Here is a 27,498-nt window from a genome sequence, read left to right as displayed (position 1 = left end):
GCCTTGTTTCGACATCAATTTAAAACACGCGCTACATGATGTTGGATTTGAAGAACAATTGTACTGCGTGTGCCCTGCTTCACCTTGAGTTCCTAGTAGAGCAAACGCGGAATGGTGCAGTGTCGTTTAGATTCATGGCACTTTGTTATCGAGCTGTCTCACCGCCCGTGTTCTGCTGACTACATTACAAGGTTCCGTACGAGGCCTCAGTCTACTGTAAAACATTCCGCAGACAGCTGCTGCTGTTTGGATGTTGTTTTACAGTGGACAGATATTTCACGATGGAATCCTCCAGTGCATTGTGCCGCAGAAATTTGATTTGATTTGACCCCCCCCCCCCCTACCACCCCCACTTGATCGTTTTGCTTTTTTTGCGTGGGATGCTGTGTTCGTGCAGACTCTTTGTGGGCTGTTCATAGTTGGTAATGGCGAAAAGTAGGCGTTGCGGCTCGAGATTGAGAGTAGCTGTCGAGGAATCGGGAGGTTAAATTGTTTGCTTGGCAGCCCGCAAGACACTTGCTGAATTGGTGAGCCGTTGTTGTTTTAAAAGAGGAACAAGGGAATTTGCACCACTGCCTGTTTTTTTTCCTCAATACGGCATTCAATCATAATTTGGCATTTCTTTTTCACAGCTCCGGTGCTCCTTTAGTCAGAAGTTTACATTTGACTGCAGCTTGTATCATGATTTATGATGTTTTTCTTAATTCCAGATTTGGCAGAATTGCAGTTTTATTTCGGGCTCCCCTGGCATATTTCGAATTGTTACGCTAGTTTGGTTCTCAATTATTTCGGTTTAGTGTGTTCCCAAGTTTGGCTCTGAATTATTTAGGTGAAGTTTGGTTCTCGAACATGAAGACAGCCCGGACCTTTTGTCTCCAGCCGAGTGAAAGATGTTGAACTTGTTGCTTGGCAAATGCATCTGTTGCTCATTGACCTGGATATGCGCGTGCCGCTTGTGAGCTGGTTGCGAAGGGTATTTCCTCGAAGGCTTGGCCCGGGCCGCCCGCCAGAGCATCTGCCCCGGCCTCCTCATCCGGGCTTGGCCGCTTCAGACCGGGCTGGGTTGTGCGGAGGCGCGTTGATGCTATTTATGAAGTCCATCCACCCGGCGGGCCACGCAGCGACTCGCCGCGAGGCATGACCTGCTCGCTGTTGCTAAAATCTTGGTCATTTCAAGGCCCCCCCCCCCCCCCCCCCAGATCTCTTTAATGAGAGGTTTTGCCTCCAGTGTGTTGGTTTGTGGTGGGTGGGATCAGGGATCTCGGGGCTTTTATAGGGGATTTGCTGGCTTGCCTTCTGGGCATTGGGACGGGGAACCCGAGGCCTCTTTTTAACCAGACTAACTAGTTCAGACTAAAGGGGCTGATGCTTTGAAGCAGAATTCAGCAAGAATAGCAACAAGTTGTAGTTGAGCTCAGGGCTTGTAGATTGCTGTGTCAAATATTCCAATTTTCTGCTTTGACATCAGATTATGTTGCATCCATAGAGCTGCCAGCTCCTGTCCTGCGTAGCATCTCTATACCAAGAAAGGAGGGCGCTCTTTAGTAGCGCGCTGGCGAGGTCCGAACAATGCTCGCTCCTTAACGTCAGCAGCACGGAGGCGGAGTGATTTAGCGCTCTTGTCGAGGGCAATTTGACGGCTGATTGAAACCAGTTCTCCCACTTGAGACGGCACTGGTGGCATTATAAGCCATTTAAACCAGTTGTTGTTGTTGTTTTTTAAATAGGGCACCTCTGCAAAGCAGACAGAAAGTGGAAACAGACGTGAAAGTGTCTTGCGAGAGACCAGTTTTTCTCCGAGCCTGACTCCAGACCGTGTGTTGTTTCTGCTGAGTGAGGAGGTGAGCGCTGGATGACATTGAGAGGTTAAGTGTTAATCAATTCTGTCTGTTTCTCATTAAAGAAGAGTTGTCCATCTGCGAGGGGGGCTATTAGGCATACGGAGGAAAAACGAGATCTTTTCGAGGGCGGTCGGAAGGCTTGCTTTTGCCAACTTTTAACCGCCGCAATTTCTACTCAATGAGGAATCCGTGAGCGGTGGACGTTTGTTCCCCTTGTAATCAAGTTTGTTCGCGACGCTAACAAATCACCTGCAAAATCCAATCATTTATGAATTAATGTGTTGATGATCCATATGTCATAGTGGATTAGGAAAGGGGCGAGTCATTTCGGCGGTAATATGAGAGGAATTAACCTGGTGCCAAGGAAGGCTTCCCTGAACTCGCTGCTCTTTTTTTTTTTTTTTTTTTCACTGCCTAAATTATAAATAAGTAACGGAGGAAACGGCATGCAAGCGGGCTTTGATGGAGCAGACCACAGAGAACAGTTTGCCCTTCTTTTTAATTTGTGACAGCCTAATTAAAAAGCCCTTTTTGGTGGTCTGAAAACAGGAAAACGGTTAGCCAATCACATGATGTCAAACTGAGCTTCAACTAGAAACTTCCCCAAATATTTCCCATATTCTGTCAAAATGCTAGACGGGATGGAACAGTCGCCTGAAAATGACGACGACGCGAGAATTTTGAAAATCCAACTGTCAGCGGGTTCCGCAGGATTCGAGTTTTTGTGCGACAGTGCCGATAGAAAAACATCGTCACAAAGCACCTTCAAATTGTAGTCAAACGGTCGCAGCTTCATTGTCTCTCAATGTTTCTTCACGACCCGTTGGTTTCGTCTGCTACTCAGAGAGACCTTACTCCGATTGGCTCTTAAAGTTGACACGTAAAAATTTCGGGGACGTTTCGAAACACTTCAGACTCCAATAGCACAACTGAAACATTGTTTGTGAGAAAGGTCAACAATCGTTATTTCCCAAATTTATTTGCTTTGGAGGATTTCAGGATCATTTGAAGTGTTCATTCCACATTTTTTAGAAAATTCCACAAGGTTTTGCGTCTGAAAGTTTGTAAGTCAGTTCGACAGAAAACAGATGATGGTGCTGTCATTTTTGCCCAAAACACGTAAATATTTGAAAACCGAAGCGATGACAGACCAGTATACTGTATTAGATTACAATTTAAACAGTGTAGTTTCAAGTCAGTCTGGATTAGCCTGTTTTGGCTATTTTTTTGGGTGATAATAGTGTTTCGTGTGGCTGGAAAATGCTAACATTTGTAAACTTGCGGTCATGACCCCCCAACAGGCAATTACTGATGAAAGGGCTAGCTAGCGGTGTAGTTTATTGAAGGATAGTGACGTGTTGCTTTGACATTTTCGAACTGATGACAGTGAGTTTTGGTGGCGTGCAAAGGCTAACGTTTTTAAAACGAAGGCAATGACCTGCCAGCAGGCCATGCTAGTATTCAATGAGAGCATTGTAGCTCCGAGTGTGTTTATCTTGTTTTTTTTTTCTTTTTAACTGCCATTTTCAATTCTAATACGGCTTGAAAATGCAAACGTTTGAATTCGGGGATCCGTCGACGACAGAAGTGTCTGTTGCGTGCGTTTCCAGGCTTCAGCTCCACTTGCTTGAGCTAATAACGGCGCACAAATCCAAAGTACTTGCGCGGCGGCGGTTTGCACCATGCCATTTTGAACAATATGTCGGCGTGCTTGTGTAGCTCAAGTGATGCCTCTTGTTTTTGACACTATGGCATAATTGCTTGTTTTCGCTGCATTCTCTAAATGGGAGGGCGCTTTTGTTCGGCGCCGCCCCGCAGAGAAGCCGCTTCATACGAGACATAACGCGCTATGTTCATAGCGGAATAATATTCACTTATTTTTATTTATTTTTTATTTTTTAGAAAGTTAAGGGTTTTGAGTAAAATGGATCCCGATACTCACTCGCTTTCTGCCAGCCGTGTAAAATAAATGATTATGGAATGAAATAATGATGATGCACAGTAATGCGCAACTGAGATTTTTATGACTCATTAAAGGCCAAACATTCTCGTGGCTTCAGTAATTGCCAAGTCAGCAACCGGGCGCGCTCATCTTTCATACAGATGCTGTCCTCTTTGGTTTTGTTTTGGCCCTTCTCCAGCGGCTCCTTCCAAGTTGGCGCACGATTAAATTTGCGTGCAAATAAACGGACACTACCTGGACGGATGCTGAATATCACATAAGGTCAAACGGCTCGCTGTCTTTATCAGGCCCAACTTAAATGTCACACGTGCGGCCTTCATCAAATATGCAAGTGCAAATGTGACAAACACATACAGACACCCCCCCCACACACACACGCACGCAAGTGACGCCGATTAGACGTTGTCCGCCATGCACAATGAGGCGTTTGTCACAGCGAGCCCCGCCGCGGATTCTCCATTTTCATTAGCAGCACGCTACATTAGCCGCAGCGCATAGCAAATCAATGAATCCAGAACCCTCTTTCCGGCGTTTGCCTTCATCACTCACTGCTTTCTAACATTTAAAATGACCCCCCCGAACACCCATCATGACCACGGCTCCATTTGTGGCGTCACAATCATGGTATCCTCCTCTCACAAATTGTTTAGGATTTTGCAGGTGATGTGGGAATTCATGTTTCGGCGCTGCTCGCACCGAGGATGATAATCGATTATCCATTCATATTGATTGTTGAGGATTGGCTCAATTGTGGGGAACTAATTGTTGATTGACGTGACTTGCGGCACATGCGAATTGGCCGCCGCCAACAAGGCGTTGGTGGTTCTCGCTGGTTTGCTGTCAAGGGAAGTCAAAGATGACATCAGCTGTTGGATGTCAGTGCCGCAAGCTGAACAGAAAAATTCATTGTTGTTGCACTATATTGAAAATATATTTTTTATTCATTGAACGTATTATTTTTCTTGCATTGGAAATCAATTTTTGGGGCAAATTGACAAATCACACATTTTGCCCGTTTCATTTTAAATTCTTCAAATGGCCCGAATGAAAGAAAAGCAGTTATCTCTTGCATTTTCTCCCCTTACTGTACCCAACAGTGACCTTTAAAAAAAACACAAACAGTGGTTTTTTGGGGGGGGTTTTAAAAGCATATTCTTAACCCACCCAGTGACTAGTAAATTACACCCCCCGCCCCCCAAATCTAGCATCCCGTGTCCTCACTACTTCCAGTGATGGCTCGAATATCAAGTAGGTGGATAATGGGAGGCTCATATTGTGGCGCTCTGTCAAGTGTGCAAATTACGCTGACAGTGAAGAATTAGATTGAAGTATCAAGGAACTTTGTCAGAAGGCGCTGACTGACAGCTGAGCTGAAGGTCGCCTCATCGCATTTGGCAACAGGCTGCCTTATTATCACTCCATTTGGCACCGGCATTTCATGTTGTCGATGGCCCGATAGTGGCGAAGCCGCCGACGATGGAAAAGTGCACGCCGTGCAGTCTCTCTACGCTGGCCTCCGCTGATGCAGGAGATGAAAGTGATTTATTTATTTATTTATTTTGGGGGGGGGGGGGTGGGGGCGCGAGCGTTTGGCAGCGAGCGAGGGAGACGCAGCTCCCACACAAGCGGGGGCCTTGGCTTCGAGTGCCGACTGTGTCCTGACAGCGCTGTAATGCCGTCAGAGATCATTAGCGCTGACAGCATCGCATCATGTCGCACGGCAGCTCACGGTCAGGCAATGCATCGCACCGATAAAGACGGCCTTGTTTATTCCAACCCTGCCCTGCTTACTTGCGCTTCACCCATCTCGACAACCTCGCAACCCGTATTTTTAACAGTATCGCCATTGACTGACGGTCGTGTCTTTCAAACGCCGCTTCGTTCCGCGCCTCCGCCATTCGTTTTGGCTCACAAGATGGCGACGCTCACTTTGTCCTGGTACACCAATAACACTTCACCTTGAACAATATTGTGAGCAGATGATCAAACATATAAATTTGAAAACGTTTTCACTGAACCAAGTCTGATTGTTTTACCGTGGGTGAAAATGAAGTCAACAAATTAGCCGTTAGCCTTTGAATTAAGCAAATGTGTATGAGATTGCAGCTCCCAAGTATCCATTTGTTCAGTGCAAGCCATAGTTACTTTCGTACGTCCTCCTCCCACCGACGATCTTCTACGCCGACTTAAGCATTTGGTATATTAAGATATTGTTGTGATGTTTTCTTTAATCAATGTACATCTTCTCAGAGATGGACTCTTGAGCCTGCTTTGACGACTTCAGAGATAAACTCTTGAACCTCCTTTTTGCTTGAATTGTCAAAACTTGATTGTGATCAATGCCACTTGGTTACACAACAAACAGTGTGGCGTAGGGAGAGATGAGAATGGCCACTCACCCCTCCCGATGCGCACACTTTAGAGGGTAAAAGGAGGGGAGCGATGCTCCTCAGTAGAGTCTGCTGTGGGTAGCGTACGGACGCCCAGCGAGTATCGAAGCTCACTCTGCTGAGGATGTTGGCTCTCCATCCTACTGGCATACGGTAAGCGTATATCATCTTTAGCTTCGTACAACTTGTTTGAACGGTGTTATCATTTCTGTGTGGGACCAATAAAGTGCCAATTGTTGGTAGCCAGAAGTGTCTTGTCGTTATTTCCGAGTGCCTATCTCCGACGATCCTTTACAAAACTTGATATTCATTCAAATTGAGTATCAGAAGTGTTTCAAAACAGCATTGAAATACACTCACCATACAACCCGATATGTTACATTTCCATTTTTTTTTTTACCCACTTCAAGCCACCAGGTCCCTTACCCGTTTTGTTGTGACTGTGTTTCGGGTTGGGTCCCTGATGCTGTCAGTTGCTGCAATCCTGATGTTGGCACCTTTATTGTGACATATCGCAATGGGCGTGGCCCGATGTGTCTCAACAGTGTTTCAGCTCGAGTGGGCTCAGTGAGACATCAGAACGTCGAGCTTCCTCACACGCCTTCTGCATCCCCGCTGAACATCCGAGCCCTAAAATGGCCGTTTCAAACCAAAACTGCCTCCCGTTCCGTTCTGGCAATCAGGTCACTGAGACTTTTTTTTTTTGCGCATCCCGTTATGGTTGATGAGCTCCACAACTGGTGTAAGGTGCCGGTTTTGTTTTAGCAAAATGTTGAGCGGATGGTACTCGTTTTGGAAGAAAGCTGAAATCCGCAATCCTTACACGTGAGCGACCTGGCTTGATACTGTCGTATTCTTATCGTTGTGCAACATACAGTCAAAAGCAGCAGGACACATCAAATGAACTCGCTTTGAATGGAATGGCCGCACGTCGCCATTGTCTGCTATCCTTTTAAATACCGCCTTCCTACCATTCTTATAAATGACCGTCCCGCATGCCGTCACATACCGAATTACCCGCATATTAATTTGAAGGTGACAAAAGAAAGTGTGGAAACGTTCCTGACTTAATGGAATATCGGCGCGGGAGGTCACAGGGCAGTTGGGCTCGTCCAGAGATAAATTGCATTTATGGTCCTACAGGCGCGGGATATTCAGTTGTACTGCGTCATTTGCCGCGGATTGGTCACGAATCCAATGATTCTTGGGTTGTGTGTATCGTGTGCATTTTTTAACTCAATGAAAAAAAAAACAGAAATCTCCCATTGAAAACTATTGAAAATGCCACTTTTGGTCCCACTTTACCAAATCTTTGATGTTAAGATTCAATTTGTCCACCAGCAGCAACATTTCACTCTTTCCCCCCCTCCCTCTTATCTGCAAGTGCACCTCGCTCCATAAATGATAAGAATGTGCTGCTATTCTTCTTGGATAATGGTACGTACAGTATGGCAGCGGAAACTGCGTTTGTATATATATTTTAAGGCTTTCCTGTCCAGCTTCGCAGTTTCCAAGTCGACCTTTCCAAATTGCTCTTCCGCTCTTTGATATGAACTTAATTCAATGGTAATAGTTCAAGTCACCAACATGTATTTCATATTTGTTTGTCCGACTGAAACGCGAGTAAGTCCAAAGTCGGTGCCTTAAATACACGTCCGGAAAACATTTTTCTCCTTCTCATGGCAGCCGTTCCTCCCGCCGCGTCGCGCTCATACGTTGCCTTCCCGGGCGCTTAAACGTCGCCGTCCTCATAAATATGGTGATTGGTGTCAAACATATCTCCGCGCCGTGCTAATGTGCACTTTCATGCCTTGAACACGGACTCGCGATTTTCAAGGCTGGAATTTAAAAAGCATGAAATTTGATTTGAGAGCGTGCGCAGGTAGCGCGCGATTGAGAGACACGTATTCGTGACATTCCTATTTGGAGGAGCAGGATGGAAGCAATACGGCGGAATGGCATTTTTTTTTTTTATGTCTCGAGTGGATGTGCTTTGCATGATGCCAAGGAGCCATGGGATTCATTCATGGACAAATTAGCGACGCACTTCACCCTGTGGAGTATTTAATGAACTGCGCAGCCCCTTGAAGTGTATCGAGCGTGAACTTTGAAGTAAAAGGCCCCATTTTACGAGCGCCGCAGTCCAAGCCGGAATGCCTTCAAGCCAGGCTTTGCAAGTCTCTTGAAGAGATAATTGCGTCACAATGCGCATCTTACATCAGGGTATAAAACCGGAGGTGGCCTCATGATTTGATTGCAGCCTCTCAGCGTTAATGATTGTCTACTTTCGCTTGGTCCTTTTGCGTTTAATAAGTAAGGAAGGGCTTTTGAAAAGCTTGACGAGTACTCACCCTTTGCAAAAGCCTGTCAAGCACATGATGGATGTCGGTAAGCTTTGGTGTACATTTCCAAGCATATTTTGGGGAGAAAATCGCATTTGTTTCTCATGAATTTCTCAAAAGAAGAAAAAAAACGGGGGCGGGGGTCCTCGTCGGTCAGCACTGATTGACTAATTCCTCTGCCCTTTTGTGTGTGTGTGTGAAAAAGAAACATCTATTGGGAGCACCGGCGTCTCCAGGCTTGCTCCATTTTGTTTCTTCAGCGCTTAATGTGTAAATGTGCAGCCTTGCTCTACTTTTGGCTTGGTTTGTTGAAACGCTACGGGATTGCGTATTCTTTCATGTCGACGTGGCCCTGAGTTCTTGTGGAAGGTGGAGCTTTTTTTTTTTTCTAGATGGACGACAATGCTTTTGCCTACTGGGAAGAATCAGGAAGCAGTATATGGGCAGCAAGGTGAGATCTATGCTAAAAGGCTAATGATTCATGGGACTGGTTCGCAAGCAGCCCCAATTGTACACCCCCTCACCACCACCACACAACCTCCCTGAGGCTGAAAGCAATAGCCGGCATTATCGTCTGCAAATGGATTAGAAAATGCTCTCTGCCACGTTGACCGAGGCGCTGATTTCTGGTCGAGATGGGCTGATCACTTGGGTTTTCTCCACGTGTTGGCTGGAGCTGCACGCATTCAACGTATACAAACTGGCATCCAGCGTGCCGAGCGAGTCCTCGCAAAGCCACTGGCGCGAGCCGCAATGCTCACAATCTGTGTATCTTCAATTGAAGCTTCCTTCTGCGAGCTATTGGGACAAGCCAGCGATAGAAAGAAGCTAATTTACGACGCCCAAGTTGTTGTCTGATAGAAGTAGCCCATTTTTTCTTCCCACATCAAGCTGAGGTGCCAGCACTTTTCTCATCCTTTTGTCGTTGGCGTCTATATATAGATGTGTGAGCCTTATCCTCTGTTGCTTCAAGTTGCTCTCCTTTTATCTCGTGTCAAAAGAGAGTACGCCTTCCCTGAAATAGTGAAATAGCCAGCATGTGTCTTGACGAGAACAGGAAGTTCTAGACACTCTTTTATATCACTCATTCTTATCGTGACAGAAATGGTATCATGGTATTGCTTGGGGGGGGGGGGGGCAGTTCAATACATTTTTGAAATGGCAAACAGAGAAATGAACTTTCATGCCCACAAGATGCTGCAATGTTAAAGGGACGGTGTGTCCAAATGACTTCATCAGACTTCATCTTCCAAACACTTTTCCAAAATAAAAGCCACACATTGCGACACAACACAACCACTTTCTTCCGTTTACGGGCCGGTTGAACCGCGTGACGGCCGTGCCACCCACGCCCATCGCCGATTGACATCCGCCACGCGACACCCATTCCCTCACGTCCACAATTACATTGAGGGCGTGACGGCCCGGCGGCTTGCTAATTTTAACATCCGGCCGGCAGGATGTGACTGGATTATGAATTGCTAGTGGAAAACTGACATCAACTCGCTCGACTTGCTTCAAGTGCTTTAAATATCTCTTGCCACACGTTGACAAATTGGGCAAACGAATTCATTGAGCTTCTATCAATTTTTTTTTTTAACCTCTCCCTTTCAGACTTAATGTCTGAGCAACGTCACACACAATCTCTCCCTTTGACGCAAGCTCCGCTCATGAAAGTGGCTTTTAGTTTGACTCCAGAGCATTGCTGCACCCCGACGTGTTTAAATGGTTTCAACTCTGGCCAAAGCGTACGACATCTCCTCAATCTGCCCTGTGAGACTTTTCTTGCTTTTCTCGCCGAGCACTTTGCAGAAGCAGAGCAAAAACCATCCCAAGGCCGCCGGCAGGTTAACTCGCATGTTCGCGTTGATTGACGCGTGCCCCCTCGGCGTCACGTCCACGTGCGGAAGCGAGCTTACGGTTTCACGCCCGACGTGACCTTGCGGCCCATTTGCGGTTGCGCCCTTTCTCACCGAAGCGGCGTGGGCAGGAAAGTTGGGATGCTTACACAAAGTGAATTTGACTGAATTTGTCGAGCGTTTAAAATGCAAGGCGACAGACGGCGTTTCGGCCAACATCACCTGTTTCTAGTCCCCCAAAGTCTTCCAAATAGCTCCTGCCCTTTTGTTGTTGTTGTTTTAGAACATTCCTCATACAGTAAGCCAGGCATGTCCAAAGTCCGGCCCGCGGGCCAAATCCGGCCCGCGGTCGAATTTCATCCGGCCCTAGGCCCCTGTCATAAAATCAGTGCCGTCTGGCCCGCAGGTTGGGCGCAATGGAACACGTGTTGCATTGACTGAGGTCTCGTCGACTGGTGAGTGATGTTTCATAGAGTACTGCTTCCCTCTCGTGGCTAAATGAGTAATAGCATTCACTAAATGAGTAATAGCATTTAGACACCAGAGGGCATCACTCACGAGTTAACAAGACATCACTCCGTGTTTATATTGACTGATATGTCATATTTCAAATTCCTGTTTCAAATGAACCAAAAGAAATTCTTAAGATTGTTGAAATTAAAATAAAAATGGAAATGTGAAACAGACTGGCTTACTAAAATTTGTTGAACAATATTGTTGTTCAATGTAAAGAATGTCAGCCAAGGTTGGCCCCCCGACATTTTACCACATAAAATCTGGCCCCCTTGGCAAAAAGTTTGGACACCCCTGCAGTAAGCACTCTGTTCACTTTTGGAAACCGCGTCGGTGAATGCGCGCAGTTACCCGCGGGAGCGAATGCTAGCGTTCCAATTTTTTAAAAAATGAATAAATAAATAAAATGACTTGACTGTGCTTTTGAACTGAAATGACAGAACTGTGGCGTCACCAATGTCTGCGTCACATTTCTCCAAAGCAAACGGGACAAACAAGAGAATGAAGATTTGCGGTCTCAATAATCTGGCGTCTCAGTCCAAATCTCTCAAAATCGTCAGAGCGCACCGTTAATTATGAGATAAGCAAAGTTAATCTGCGGCGGTATGCATATTCACGGCCGCCTTATCCCACAACACGCGGAGGCTCGTTTACATTGAAAGCAGCGCGTCGCGGTCAAGGACCGCGTGTCCCACCGGGCTTTGGAGCGTTCTCGTTTTTGAGCGGGGGGGAGGACCCGCACTCGGAGTTTAGACACAGAAAGTACCGCAGTGCGTTAAGCCTGTTGTTCCTCTTGTTAAAAACCAACATCAATTGGAGCTTAATGATGCGCAGAAAACATCTGGAATGTTCTTCCTCCTTCTGCTTTCTGCTCAACCACCTGCTGTGTTTGGCATTTCTTTGTTCAAAGTGGAGATGTATGTTTTATCCACCGTGTATTCATTCCAGGGCGTCTTACCGAGAGGCTTGCAAAATGCACCGAGGGGAAAGATTAACATCCCACTTTAAGAGAAGATAAGATAAGAAAACCTTTATTAGTTTGAGGGGGGCTTCTTTTGTCTCATGCAAATGAGAAACTCTGATTTCTCGTTGCCGGCGTTTCCAAACACCCCGGGCTACAGAATGTTCGATTCTTTTCTGGCTTCCTTTTGGCTCCTGCATCTTTCATAAGAGCGGCCGCGCCGCCGCGTACTGCAGTGGTCAACGTCATCGGTCTGCGTGAGCAGACGCTGCCCTCGCGCACCTTCGGAAAACGCCTACCATATTAGACTCTGCGCGCTGTCGCTTGACTGGAGAGGTTAAAGGTTGAGAGATTTATTTCAAGCGTTGGCTTGAAGTAGTAGTGGTGGGAGGCATCCAAATGCCGCTTCTTGATTAGTGGTTGTGTTCACGAGATGACTTGAGCGGGATAAAGCTAGCTGGGGGGAGCGTCGGAGGTTGCTCACCTTCCCGTCACTGACGTCACCTTGGACTTGTTTCGACACGAGTAGCTCAAGGTGCCCGCTCCCTTTTCTTCAAATGCATCCAAGATGCAACATTGTGGAATGACGCAAAAAGAAACCTCAACGGCCGTGCTCATAACCGTGATAATTATAGTTGCAATGAAGGAATATTTCCACAGCCGCCATCATGTTGCTAAAACGGCAGCCCCCCCCCCCCCCCCTCTGAGCGCACCCCAAAGTGCTTCGCTGGCTTCAACGCACAATTCTTTCCAATTGATCATCACTTCCCAAGTTCCCAGACATAAAACAAAACTCGTCGAGTGATCCGACGGCACCTGCGGGCAGCCAATTTGGCCTCGATTGCTTGGAAGGCGGGATGAAGGAATCATTTCACACAATCGAAAGAGTTTAGCCACACGGAATCGATGATGATGATGTGATGGCGGTTCGATTTAAACGGCTAACTCGTTGGGGCGAAATCGAGGGTGCCCGTACTGGCTACAGCCAAGAATTCTTTCAAGACATCATTCGTGGCCTCGAATTCCGAGCACAGAAAGCCATAAAATGCCACCTCATGAAAGCGTTTCCTCCTTGGATTGCGGTGTTATTGAGCGACCCAAATCTCGGGGGGGGTCCGTGGTGGATTTTTCTGAATAGAAAAGAAAAGAATGTGGGTGCGCAGTAGGCTTCCTTCCTTTGGTGCACTGCTACAATGCGATCATGCGCCTCTCGGCATTAACAACAAGCGGCAGCGGCAATGCAGGAGGCGGCGGCTGCTACTGTGTGCGACACACACACACACACACCGACAGGCGGGCGACTTGATCCTTCCGCACATGTCAATAAAAATGACAGCGAGGATGAGGATTATTCCTCTCTCTGGCAGTTTGGCCTGTAAACGACTTCCTCGAGTGTCTGCTGTGTGCTTTACATTGAGGATTAGCGCCAGCGCTCGTGACTCGCACTCAGCTGACAGCAACCTGCGGTCCTTACCTCGGTTGACCGCAAAAAAAATCGAAATCGGCCTGTCCCGATGTCCCTGAACATAACAATGGATTGTGGCAATCACTGAAATCAAGCTTTTGCGATAGTTGCTGATGAGTCTTTCACATCGCTGCGGAGGAATTTTGAGCCACTCTTCTTCGCAGAATTGCTTCAACGCCACCAGAGTGGAGGCTTTTCGAGCATGAACTGCCCCTTTAAGGTCACACCAGAGACTGTATGAAAAATTGCCACAGTTCCAGGAGTCAGAATACCGTGTAAACATTTTTAATTTAAAAAATCAACGCGGTCAATTAGCATCACTCACGGCACATTCCTTCATTGAGCACTGTCAATCAATTATTTTGGCATCAAAAGGCTTTCATCTGTCTTGTTTTTTTAATTCTTTTATAGTGTGAGATGCTAGCAAAAAATGCTAGCTTGGCAGGTTCCTTTCCACAAAAAAAAAAAAAAAGCTTATCTGCTTCTTGAGCAGAAACCAATGTTTTTTGGTGAAGACAAACCGTCTTCTACTGCTGTTTACAAAAGAATGGGGAAAAAGAAGCATTTTTTTTTTCTGGTAGCTTTGAAAACAGCTAGTAGTGGTCGCGAATGAGTTGCCAGATCTCAAAAGAAATTCTGGCGTGTCCACTCCCGGCAAACATGCAGCTCCTTCTTCTTCTTAACCTTTTCATCTTAACCCTATTCACGGCTCAGCACAACAAATCGTCCTCTCCCGTCTCCCCCTCTCCTCTGTATCTTCTGCTCCAACTCCAGCGAGCTGCAAATCTTCCCTCACCACGTCGATAAATCTCCTCTTAGCTTTTTCCATTTGCAGCATCCTTGTAGCCATCTAGCCACTGTCACTCCTCTGCCAGTGCGGCCCGTTTCAATCTGGTCTCTCTTCCCCGGTGCCCCAAACCTGCGTTCCCATTTATTTATTCACTCATTTATTTGTTTATTTTGCCACGAGAGCCCTGATCGGATCCCGCATCGTGATTAATCGTGGGAAATTGGCTCAGTGGTGACATTCTGGCACGAGCGCTTTATACGAGGATAAATAATCCATGAGATTTGCGTCGCGGTAAAACCTGATATGTTCTGTACTTTTAGTTTAACTTGGGCCAGCAGCCCCCCCACCCCGAGCCCCCCCCCCCCAAAAAAGGCCTCCTTCGCTCCCCGCGCCGTATCCCATCCCAAATCATGTTACAGCAAAACGCATGCAGAGTCAAACCAACCTCATGAATAGCCACTCTGTCAGTTTCGATGTTGCCGCTGATTACACTTTCCGAGAGATGTTACAGGATTTACTCATGAATACAAATTGGGCTGCAAGGCCATTTTAATATTATGGCATAGTTGAATTTTTTCTTTTTTTTTTTCCCCGCGCACGGTTTTTAGCTGAATTATTCATTCTGTTCAAGCGCCGCAAAGGGATTTTCCCAGGGAGTTTCCCCGAAAGGCTTTCTTCGCTCTGTTCCTTCAAATAAATAAATAAGCACAAAACAGCAAAATAACTCACGGGGAGATTAATTCCGTTTTCGCTCATTCCACTTGAAAACACGGTTCCTACAAATAAGGAGAGGGGGGGGGGGAGCACACTGTTGCTGCTCTTTTACAAAATGGAATGATAAAAATTGTTTTTCTTTTTAAAAATCCATTTTTATCATTTTATCATCTGTCTCACCTAAGGCGTTTCTGTTCCTTCTGTGTGGTTTGACGGATCCTGCCAATAAGTGATCGATTAAATATTTGACGCAATTTGGCCCGCGCGATAGGGAATATTATACTTTCATCCAACGCATCGCCATCCAACCGGTGAACAGTCTATAGAAGCATTACGAATACTAAATAACTTTTACAAATATGTATTATTCTCTCTCGGTGTCTTCTTTGTGGCATACATGTAAATACGTGTTCGAGGCAGAATAAATGTGTTGAGCATTTTTATTTATTTTTTCATCAAATGTCCGTCCCTTGAAAAAAACAAACAAACAAAAAAGCATGAACAACACGCAGTTGCATACTGCATGTCATCAAATATGTTTTTTTTGTTTGTTTTGTTTTGTTTTCTGCTCCACTCATCTGAACACGCGGCGCCTAGTGAAGCACTCTCGGATTCATGCCATCAATCTCCACAACGAGAGCGCGCTTTTCTTCGCGGGCCCGTCGGCCGTCCTTTCATTCTGGCCCTGTTGGGGAACGGTGATTGGATCCCAGTCAACCTGCAAGAGATGGATGGGCCCCCCCGATGATTGAGTGACTGCGCTCGCCGCCTGCCTTGCCGGCCCGTCGTGGTGGATGTGTGACATCTGTTTCTCTTCATCTCTCTCATTTGAATTTGGAATTCGCTCCGTCACCCGTCCGCCCGTTTTTAATTTATTAAAATTTTTTAATGTCATTATGCAGATGCTTGTCACTCGGGATGCATGCGTGTTGTTTTCCCGCGTTATTAGTCTTTACTTTTTTTTTTCCCCGGCGATTAGTAATTGCTTCGTGTCACGTTATTGAGATGACTTGCCATGCACGATTACACCAGTTTAATGACGTGAAACAATTGCTCTTTACGGAGCCATCCATCACAGGCGTTACTCTGGTAACTGTTTGCCGCCATGCAGATGTTGTGGTCAAAGGTATGCGACGCTCTTTTTGAGAGGGTACATTCGCCGTGGACAATGTGTGCAGTAAAACGCTTTCCTTTTTTTGCGATTTTGTGATTGCGTTTCGGGGGAAAGCTGTTATTTGCTGAAAACTAGCCAATGTGCTGTTATCGCGCTGTTTGTAAAACGTTCTGATGGGCCCCAAGATGGCGACAAGACCCTGTCTACATGGGAATTGGTCTGAAGGGAGTATATCAGAGTGACCAGCGCCAAGTTTTCCAAATTTCAGGATGAGCCTGGACTGTCAAGTTTGTCGTCTTTAGGTGTCATCTGTAAGCTGTTTATTATCAGGGGGAATTTTTTTTTTAAATGATAAAATACAGTTTTTAGCTCGTGGTGTATTTGGTGACCTTTTCAGTGTGTGCCCATGAGAGGTGAGTGGCATTGCCATTTAATGCGTAGCGTTTGTTTATAAATCTCAGTCCCGCTGCCGCTCTGCTAACGTTAGCATTATCTGGCGCTAAATTGGCCTAGCGCGTACGAACATTTGTGCCTCTTTACCTAAGTTCATATGCCGTATGTCGGTTGGGTGTATTTGATAAGCACATTACCAAGTAAAAATGACATTTGAAATGTATATATATATGTGCTCTTTTTTCTGGGTTCTATTTGTCGTTAAATTTGAATGCGGCCCGACACTGTTTCATGTGAGGCTTTTAAATGAATGGTGTCTGACCTCCAGTATATGCGATTCGGCCCTCATTCATTGAAAATTCAATCATGTGTTTTTGTGTTGGGGGTCATGTTAGACCTCTCCACTGCTCATTTCCCTGCTCAAACCGTTTCACACTCAAATTTTCCCTCATAAAGCCTCTGTGTGTTATTTTGCTCTCCAAGCTCAGCGAATAGCATCCATTTGGTCTAATGAGTGCCATTGTCCGTGCGTACAAAATGTTTGTCGTCATTCCGTGACGTAAATTCATGATCCAACAGAAAGAAACGCACATCCACATCGCCCCCCCCATTCTTATTCTGCCATTTGACTTCTGGTGAAAGGTATACCGGATATTTTCTAACGGCATGCAGCATGACTCTGCTGACCACTTAGATTCTTTTGACTTTTGCTGGAAATCACGGTCGCCGGTCTTCACGTAATGACCAATCAGTCCGTGTTCTTAATTTGTGATGAATCGGACTCTTTTCTTGACTTGACGTGCATTCAAATACGTCCATCCTTTACTTTGTTTCACCGCTTGATGAATTGTTCATGATTAAATCTATGTACATGTAAAGTTATTTATCAAGTATATTGGTTTAAAAACCAAAATACTGTCTATTTTTGACCCCAGTTTATTTGACTTGAGTGGCGGCAGCAATCTCATGTGGTATTTACCTCCACAAAGGCGCTGCCTAAACCGTCAACGGCTTCCAGAATGTCAGACCAGCACTTCATTTAGAGAATACTCTGTCTGACCTTTAGCAGATAAGATGAAAAAAGAAATAATAAATACACAGAGCCAGGCCAAGTTTATTCATCAACTTCTCAATAATGTGTTCAAGGAGGAAATAAAGCAAACTTATTTTTAATAGCCGAGTGTCTTTAACGTCACAAAGAGCGACAACCTCGTTTTGAGTTTAGCGATGCGGCCGTCCGTCCCTTTATTCTTTATGTACTTGTACGCGCAGACATGCCATCCATCAATCAGCAGGCAAATAATAGTGTTTGTCTCTGAGAAGCAGACTGACTGCCTCGTGCATTCTTACTTTAAATGGATGTTTGCCACGTCTGGACTCTGGCTGCAGTTTCTCCTCCCCGGGTCGTCATCCGAGACTTGTCACATTTTCTTATAGCGGGCAGGGGGGGGGGGGCAGGAAGCCCCTGGAGCCAGTTTCACTTAGCAGCACAGTATTAGGTAGGAATGTCGACTATGAACCAAACTTAAAAGGAGTCTCAAGAATCCTTGGCTAAAAAATAAAACGCCCAAAGTCTGTGATTGCAGTTTGAAGTGGCGTTTTGTTCACTTTGGACCAAATGACTCTCATGTGACGTGTGTTTTTAGTTTGAGACTCATTGGGGCATATTTTGCGAAATATTACGACTCCCATTTCTCATCGCCGATGTATTTTTTATTTGATTTTTTTTTGTCCTGACGTCCTTGAAGTCTCGATGTAAAACGTCATCACTTTCTGTGAGAATCGTTAATGGCCCGTCGTATTTGCTGTACTACTGCCCGTTCGTTTATGGTTTTCGAAAGGTCATGAATACTTTTCTGTTTATGACATCACTGTGTTATTACAGCTCCACACCTCCAACTTTCCAATGTTGTAACGACGACATTTTTCCGTTTCACTGAAAAGTGTTTGACTGCTTTCGGTTTGGTGAGAGGCCTCGTTTTGACCCACCGTCCCTTTTTGGGGAATTTCGTCACATCTTTCTCAGTTGGATATGTATTTGCAGGGTGCAGCAGGGCTATTATAAAACCCCCCCAATCAGACATCTTGACTTCAATGGTGCATTACCAAATGTGTTTGATGAGAAGGGCGCTCTGACATAGTGTTGGCAGAGCCCCCCCCCCCACCCCCTTCCTCTCTCTATGCAGCTCATCTTGTCCGCGGCGGGCTGACAGTTGTGAAGGAACAGGCCTAAGGGAATGCAGCGCACGCGTCTGATGTTGTATCTTCTCGGTCCAGCACTTGTTCCTTTTGGAGCTGGGCTCCAACCAATCTCGCTCCCCCGTTGCTCACAAGACCCTGCGGGGCCCCACTTTGATCTCCCTGAGCAGGACAGCGGTTCAAGCATCTTGTAATATTTCACTGTTGAATCCATCAGATGTGTTTGTCTCAGCAATAGGCTAATGAACATGTCTATCCTGGCTCTCTCTCTTTGCTTCTGAACTCTTCGACTGATGGGAGGGAGAAAAGAAAAATCGGTTGGGATGCATTGTGATTTCCTTCCCGCTGACATCGAACTGTACGTTTTCACCACTGTTGTTCTCGGGTCAAAACTGTTGGCATCATCAAACCTTTCATAGCATTTAGAGGCAATGCGTTAAATCCACGGGGTTATTTTCAGGCTGTGGGTTGGCTATGCTAGTAGCGTAGCTTCCGCCACGTATTGCAACTCTGAGCATCCGGCATCTCTGCTTAGCTTCAGGCTGTCGCCTTAGTATTGGCGACTTCTTACTGACATTGCCATGTCATACCGTGCGGCCTCTACGAAGATGGTTGGAACAAACAATAAGCCGTTTGCGTCATTTGGTTGAGAGGCAATCACCGGGAAGGCCACTAATGGAGTGTCTAAACCGTCGCTTGCTTTATTATTATTTTCAATTGAGTCTTGATTTGGAGCCAAATTGTCCTGAGCAGCCTGGACAGAGGTGCATTTCCCAAACCGTGATCAGCGAAGCCAGAAAATCACTTGCGTGGCAGATGACGGCATCGGTGCGAGAGTTTGATTGCGTCAAAACAGGCGGTCACCTCATTATTGTCCATTTATTGTTCACTTCTCCGTATTGTGCCGAGCAGCCAGGACAGACATTTTTGTTGCTAGCACTGCTATCCTCGTGGACGTCATCCACCAAATGATGAGATTCTCGTGAGATTTGCTGACATTTTGTCTGACGCGGTGGTGGTTGACGGAAGAATTTGCAAGGTTTTCCCAATATGTGGGGTTTTATTTTACTGTATTGTACTTTTTTATTTTATTTTGTGGACTGGAGGGGGGTGCAGCTTCTTGAATCAGCATATTTTCGCTCGTGTCCCTTGGCAGGCCACGTCCGGCCTAATCCACCGCACCGCCTTCAAATCCCCCCGTGGCTAAGATGCTAAGCCATCGAAGCAAAACGTCTCAAGTAATTAGAGGCTTTGGAGCAAAAGCTGAAGAAATTGATCATATGACTTGCTTTTTGTCTTTCTGCTTTTTGTCTTTGCTTACAATGAGCGTGCCCATGAACACCTCATCACCCTAAAACAAGGGTGGGTTGCAAATCTTCTAATCTGGCACCCTGTGCCATTCCCTGTTTGTGAGCGTGCCCTTTTGCAATCTGTTTTTGCTGCAAAACAAAGCCCCGTAAATCCGTCAGGACCAACAAGGATGGCTCTCGGACTATCCGGAGGATTGTCAGTTCTCATCTGTTTGTTTCACGGCGAGCACACTGGCCGACTTGAACCGACGGCCTCTCCTTGAAAGTATCTTGTGAACGTCAGTCCGTATTATTGATGCAGGCAAGCATGTCGAAGAGCCCCGAGGATGTCTGTCCGCCTACGAGAGCGACGGGAAAATAATACAGGACAAAAGGAGCCAGACAAACAGGTCATGTTGTCCCCCATTTTGGGTTTTTATCGGTGGCCGTGACTTATCAGGTGGCGCGTCCTTTTATAGCAACAAGTCGAGATGCGCTGATCCTACTTTGCGTCATCTGATTTTGATGTCCTTATGATACCTTGACCTTGTGTTGACCCCACTCATCACACTGGTGACAAAATGACATCCCAGATCAGGGCTGAAGAGTTTGTGACTTTGATGGGACTTTTCTCCCACTGGTATTCCATCTTGAACCTAAACGATGGTTAAATTCTTAAAAAAGACGTGCCATGCCATTTCCCCCCCAAGGCTCTCCTGGCTAACATTTATTGATGAAATCCCAAGTGTCCACGGTGACATGTTTGGGTCAAAATAAACCAGGAAAATATGAGTTTTGGGTGGCTGTGCTGTCTCATGCAAATGAGCCACAGGTCATCCTGTCGCCTCTCCCGCCGGATGTGTCGTATACTGATTTGACAGCTGACAATCAGTTCTGGGAGAAACGGAAACATTGCCACCTAGGTATGACTGTTTCGGGTTTTTGGGGGTGCGGAGGCTACGCTCGTGACTGCTGTCATAAAAAAAGGCTTGCCTCAAAAACATATTCCGACATCAGTAGGCATGAACAAAATAAATTTGCTCCAAAATGCGCAAAGGTAGTTCCGTGTGATATGTATGCATGCCAGCCAGCCTTGAATCTTTGCCTGCTGCGTCTCATCTTGTGGCAGGAAAATAGCACCATCCAATATGTGGCCGAAAATGAAACATGATTGCCTTTTTTTTTTTTTTTTTCCTGTCGTCCATTGGCTTGCGTATACTGACTTCTGCAAACCCTCAAATGAAGTCGCGGTGATATTTCCAAGATCATTCGCCTCCTTTTCCGTCTTTGCTTGATCAACCCGACACCGGCAGATGGATTTCCCAGGCGACTATTTAGTTTGCGAGTAATGGGAATCCAGGACATAACAGATTGCGGTGTCGGTAAAGAGCCGGCTCCACGGGGGGTTGCAGGTGCTCCTACGTTTGCCCATTTTCGACCACCCATTGTCCCCGCATATTTTGGAGGAGGCTATCTGTCCCTTTCACATTGGAAAGGTCAGTGCATGTTTTAGCTGTTGGCTCGTCCGCTCCGATTATTGTCAACACGAGTGGAAGGCCGACGTCATTTGGCGTCCCGATCACTTGAAAGTGAAAGCGCCGTAACGCAAAATGGATGATGAAGGTTAGCGTTGATGAATAAAAAAAGGTGAGGACGTCTCAGAATGGTGAATACGTCGCATTCCGATGACCTTGCGGTCGTCTTCTTGTTCAATCGTTCATCTTGAAATGTTCATTTTTATCCCGATGAAAAGCCTACGGAGGATTTGGAGGTTATCCGAAATGTCCGCGTTTGTACACAGGCTGATGAATATATGATAATAGTTGCTAATGTTGTGCGCTGGCAAGTGCCTGACCGAGAGCCTGGAAATTAGTTTGCTTAAGGATTAAATTAATATGACATCTGAGTCACTTTTAATAACCACAGTTTGGGCCAACTTGTGCCCAGTTTTTTTTTTTGGTCGTGTTTTGCCCCCAGAGAGTCTTTCACACTCCTCCACTTGTATTATTTAGGTTTATTTATTTCTTTTTTTGCTTCATTAAAATTGCCAATTAAGCTGGGAGTGTGTGACATGTAGACTAATTTGCATCGTCACTCAAAGGGGCACAGGGTGGCTTTTATTTCAGTGGCGGCCATGTGGCATCACAATTTCAATCTGGATCTGCATATGCGCCGTTGCACTGGCGGGATTAATCGATAGCCCGCAAACCGGGGCCAAAAACCAACTTGAAATAATGTCTTTTCACTCAGTCCTGAGTCGCTGTGTACAAAGTGCAGCATTTACAGCACACGGTTTTGCCAAGACCTTCTGCGATAAACGTGGCCTCGATGTAGCCCTTAGTTGGGATCATAAATCAGCGCTGTCAGACAAATGAGACAAAGTAGCTACTTTTTAGTTGATGCCGTTCTCACAGCTCATTCAACCGTGCTTGCCAATTCCCCTGTGGGTTGTAACTCTTTGGAATGTAGGTTTTAAATACTTGGGGGGTGGGGGTGGGGTGGCAAAACTGATAAATACAATGAATTAACAGAATCATGCATCCATTGAAAAATAAAAGCTTCACTGTTTTCGATGGCAACGGTGTCTTCCATTCAGCAAAATGTGGACAATAAACTTAACTGTGTACATTTTCAACTGGATACTAATCTGCAACGTCTTAAACCAGGCATGTCCAAAGTCCGGCCCGCGGGCCAAATCCGGCCCGCGGTCGAATTTCATCCGGCCCTCGGCCCCCGTCATAAAATCAGTGCCGTCTGGCCCGCAGGTTGGGCGCCATGGAACACGTGTTGCATTGACTGAGGTCTCGTAGACTTGTGAGTGATGTTTCATAGAGTACTGCTTCCCTCTAGTGGCTAAATGAGTAATAGCATTCACTAAATGTGTAATAGCATTTAGACACTAGAGGGCATCACTCACGAGTTAACAAGACATCACTCTGTGTTTATATTGACTGATATGTCATATTTCAAATTCCTGTTTCAAATGAACCAAAAGAAATTCTTAAGATTGTTGAAATTAAAATAAAAATGGAAATGTGAAACAGACTGGCTTACTAAAATTTGTTGAACAATATTGTTGTTCAATGTTAAGAATGTCAGCCAAGGTCGGCCCCCCGACATTTTACCACATCAAATCTGGCCCCCTTGGCAAAAAGTTTGGACACCCCTGTCTTAAACAATCTAGCCAGTGAAACTCAGCAGTGCTACAATAAAATGGACACAAAATGCAATAATCACTCCAACTGCCTTTTTAGAAAATCTTCATGACACCCATTCCTGGTCATGCTAATGGTCGGCAAAAACACCCTTTTTCATATCAATGTCTTTTCTGCATTATAAGGCCCACCTAAAAGCATTCCATTTTCTCAAAAGTGCTCCTTATAATCCGACGCGCCTTATATACGGATCAATATTTGGATTTCTCGGACGTAGTGTTTTAAATGTTCTGTACAGCGTTTTGTTACAGCTGCAGCAGTCGTAAAAAGCATTATATAAATAAAGCTGTATTGTATTGTATTCCCTTTAGCCTAGCGCCATCTAGTGGATGAATAACACAACCGCAGCCACTATTTTAGCTTCTATTCTATGCAGTGCACCCTAAATATGAAACCTGTTTTAAAATGGTCCGTTCATTGAAGGTGCGCCTTATACTCCGAAGCGCCTTATAGTGGGGAAAATACGGTAGTCGTTTTCGAGATTTGTCAATAAACCGGTTTGTAAAATTGGGTTGGAATTCAATCTTTGTTTATTCCATAGGTGCTGCTGAGTCGGCTTCGCAAAACAGCTTCACACCGCGTTTATTGTTCATGAGCCTGACATCACTGCTGCCATGCAGTTGAATTAGCCAAATTCGACTAAATGAAACGTAACGTCTAATATGCAGTGAAAAATTTGAACTTGGGCTTGGTGGTCATCTGAATGCTCTCCCCCATCCCTTTTATTCACGCCGCAAAGAGCTTTCCACTCCACGATACGTTGTAAGATTTACCAGTGATGAGCCACAGTTGGCTTCAAATGTTCCTCTGGGCTCCCTTAAGCCGAGTGAGATCTGCCCTAGCTTGTTCGTTCACCGCCTCCGGTGGATCTCTCTTTTCTAACGAGCAGACGCTTTCGATGTGGACTTAATGTGTCAGAAAGGTAAGCATTAGAACGTGCGGCTCCAACATCTAGTCAAATCGGGAGGCTGTAGGTAGGTGTCTTTTCTTCACCCATTAGCGAGCTGGTGTAGCCACTCGTCTTTCCTCCATGAATGTATGAGGCCGCGGTGCTATAATAAGAAGCTTTGTCTTGAATTTTTCATTCCCGCAATTATTTTGGGCCTCACTTAAACTCCATTTGTCACTCCCCCCACTACGCCTGGTTCATGAAGAGTAGATTTGGAAAACATGGACGCAACCGGTTTTCCGCTCCCACATTTAGAAGCAAAGGCGCCAACTTTTGGTGCCCATAAATGTGTTTATCCCAGGACGTGATCCTTTCTTTCTCCATCGCTACCATTTTCTTTGGCCATTATCTTGCCGTTTGTCAAGCCCTCGTCTCAGAAAAGTTGAAGCGAAACGGCATGAGTGATGGATTACTCCCTTCACTAGGCAGGCTTTTCATCTCTCATGTGAATGTCCAACCACCGTGTGAGGATTAGCTGCGTATTTGGAATGTGTTTTTACTCGTTTTTTTTCTTTTCTTCTTTTCTTGAGGAGTTCAATAGTTCATGCAGAAAATAGAAGGAAAAAAGGGCCTCATATTGCTCGGCTGATTCACATTCCCAATTATTAGGATTGAACTTGGGGTTGTAATGATCGCACATTTTGCCAAGCCAATATCGCTAGCCGTGACGTCACCTAGCGAGAGGCTGAACGACGCTGTATTTGTTGATTGCGTAGACACTTCCTGTTTCTGACTCTTGCGTGCGGGAACTTGTTCTACCTCTGCACCGTGTCAAATATGGCGGTCCCAAGGTAACAGAAAGGCTCTGCAAACACCTTCCCGTTCCCTTTCCATTACCCGCTGCCAAAGCTCGAGTACTTTGCTTGATTCTACTCTTATTTAGTGTCATTGTACATTTAAATTCCATCTGCGGTTCTATAACCATTAAAAATGTGAACATGCGACTTCAAGTCTTGTCTGTGTGGGTAAGAAAGGCTCGATTATGGACTTTAAGAAGTTGAAGTGATTTCCTGGAAGTGCATGTTGAAGCGTCACTTGCTGAACCAGTTCAGCGAATCATTTCAAGGCCAAGATGTGTCGTAAATGCAAGACTGGCTAACAGCTCTCCGATGTTGACGTTAATTTGTGCCGCTAACTTTGAAGCGTGTCTGGAAAAACGCAAAGCGCCAACAGAGCACAGTTGACAATAGAAAAGACGCTATGAGAGTTTTGGGGGGTTTGGGGGGGTGAGCCACAGCGCGGAGGGTTTTTCGCTTCGGTTGAAGCGGAATTGCTAAGTGACAGGGAGAAGGCGTGATGCCGGGGAGTGTTAAAGCAGCAGTTGACACTTTCCACTGTAGCCAGTCAGGCAACTTGTCTTCTTGAGTGCCGGCGTCTTATCGTCGGCACGAGGCAGAAATATATCGAGGGGGGGGGGGGGGAAGCATCCGGAAGGCGAGCTTGTCACAGACCGAGAGGGTCGACATTTGACTGAGGCGGCACCGCTCCCCGGGGGGGCCGGCGGAAGGGTGGGCGTGGGGGGGGCGTGGGGGGAGACTGAAATCATATTCATCTCGTCTCATTTTTTTGGGGAATATTTTTTAAATGTATTTTCTTGCAGAATCTTTCATTTATCCGAACAATTTACCGCTGCTCTGTTCTGGCTCGTTCTTTACGACGGTCCCAGCGTGCGATGTTTTGCGGCTACAAACGGCTAGCAATTGCAAACGACACATGGCTAAAGTCACGCCGCACAATTTGATGCATTTTATCCAGCGCGTTGAACATTTTCATTGCAATCAGCACTTTGCGCGTTAACGTCGGGCGACGATCGTCGATGGCGGCGTTCCCGCCAGTCCCGCGGCGGAATTCAATCGGAAGCCCAGCTGTGACTTTAAAACCAAGTTGCGTACTCAACCGTGATATTCGGCGTAACGTTCCACCTCTCCTCGTAATTGTTCCGCATCTGTGCCGAGGATCCGTGCAGTAAATCGGTGTGAAAGCATGAAGGCGATTGAGCCCCCCCCCCGCTCGGCTTTGGGAGCGGGAGGCGTTTGCTATCCAAGGTCACCCGCTAAGATGCGTTTGGATAAATGGGAAGCAACATCCATATCATCGATTGCTAACTTAGCCTTTGAAGTTGTACGGCGTTGCCCCCGGAGCTTTTGTCTGCCGTGTTGGCTGTGCGCCTCCCTCGCCGCCCGTGGGGAGTATCTTGAAAGTGGGAGCAGCCATTATCTCTGCAACACAGCTGTGCAAACAAGAGGTGCGTGGTGCGAAATGCTCTTCCGCCACTTTTGTCGCCGCCTGTAAAGACATGGTTCACCTCAAAATGCGGGGCCCCGCCTTGAAAACGCCGCGGCGTGCGTCCAAATGCGAGCCATTCGGTCTCCGTGGGGCGCGAGGGTAGTGACGGGGGGGGGGGGGGGGGGGGGGCTCGGCGCCGCTTCAATTCCTCCTTTTAATTGGGCCATCTAAATGCATCCCCAGTTTGTCAATACCCGCCGGGGTGCCTGATCAAAATGATTTGTCTGGTGCATTCGCCGGCATACTCGCCGCCGTTCCCCTCGGAGGGGCGCTCGCCCCGTCTGCTGTCATCTCGAGTGCTCCTTGCTTTTGATTTTCAAATGAGTAGCGGGTAAAAATGTGCACTGCTCAATTCATTTTTTTAAAAATCACTTTGATCTGCATTTCTTACATGGGTGTATAAAGTCGGCAAAGCGTACTCGTGTTGTGGGCTTCGTGGCCAAGCTTTAATTAGACAGCCCCCACCCCTCCAATGTAAAACCGTTCCTGGAGGATTTATGAACATCCTTCGATGGCTTATGCCAAAACACACCAAGAATCAAGACTTTGAGAACACTTAACGCCTTCCACCTTTTTTTACACCATCCCTGTAACGTTTCCATTATTCGGAAATTTCTTTCATTTCATTTCTTTCATGCAGATTGGCCCCGCCTACTTGTGAGGAATATCGAGACTGAGCGTTTCAGGGAATTCTGTTGCTGATTGCTTGGTTGTTTTTTTTTCTTGCATAGCAGCCTTGAGGGAAATGAGCCAACAAGTTGACAAGAGCGCAGTAGCCAAGTGTCGGTAAATAGCAATTGTGGCAGGCCGAGGGGTGTGGGGGGGTGGGGGGGGGCAGGTGTTGCCCAGCTGTGCCTTTGGCTGCCATGACATTGCACTCCTGTTAGGAGGCCATCAGCAACAGCAGCAGCAAACAAACTTTCACAACTTGTCGTTTATGACACGGGTCGGCATTTTTCTCCCTGGCACGCAGCCACAAATGCGGAGGAAGGAACAAACCAACAGCAACACCAAAAAAAAAAAAAGCGCATTCGGAAAGTGTTCACGTCAGAAATGTTAATGTTATTGTTCTAACGCAGAGGTGATGAATGAAGAATGGATTTTTATTTTTTATTTTTTACGGAAATACATTGAATAATATCCAACTTTTTCCTTTTGTCAGCGGCTCGCCAACAAGCGACCGCAGCCTGCCTCCCGAGGAGACTTTTATTCCCT

General features: G+C 46.2%; 1 protein-coding gene across 4 annotated transcripts in view; it reads left to right on the top strand.

Moving 5' to 3' along the window:
* Positions 1-27,498, top strand: part of LOC127616265 (receptor-type tyrosine-protein phosphatase F-like) — a 126,652-nt gene that overhangs the window by 2,552 nt on the left and 96,602 nt on the right. Inside the window, exon 2 of one of the 4 annotated variants that reach the window (XR_007967071.1) lies at positions 1,728-1,841. The exons of the other annotated variants lie outside the window; for them this stretch is intronic. The gene's annotated coding sequence lies outside the window, so the exon portion shown is untranslated. The remainder of the gene's footprint in view (positions 1-1,727; positions 1,842-27,498) is intronic. 4 annotated transcript variants of the gene reach the window in all.

Source organism: Hippocampus zosterae, chromosome 15, assembly GCF_025434085.1.
Source record: "Hippocampus zosterae strain Florida chromosome 15, ASM2543408v3, whole genome shotgun sequence".
NCBI lineage: Eukaryota > Metazoa > Chordata > Actinopteri > Syngnathiformes > Syngnathidae > Hippocampus > Hippocampus zosterae.
Note: the sequence above shows the minus strand (reverse complement) of the source record. Positions and strands in the feature narration are given on the sequence as shown.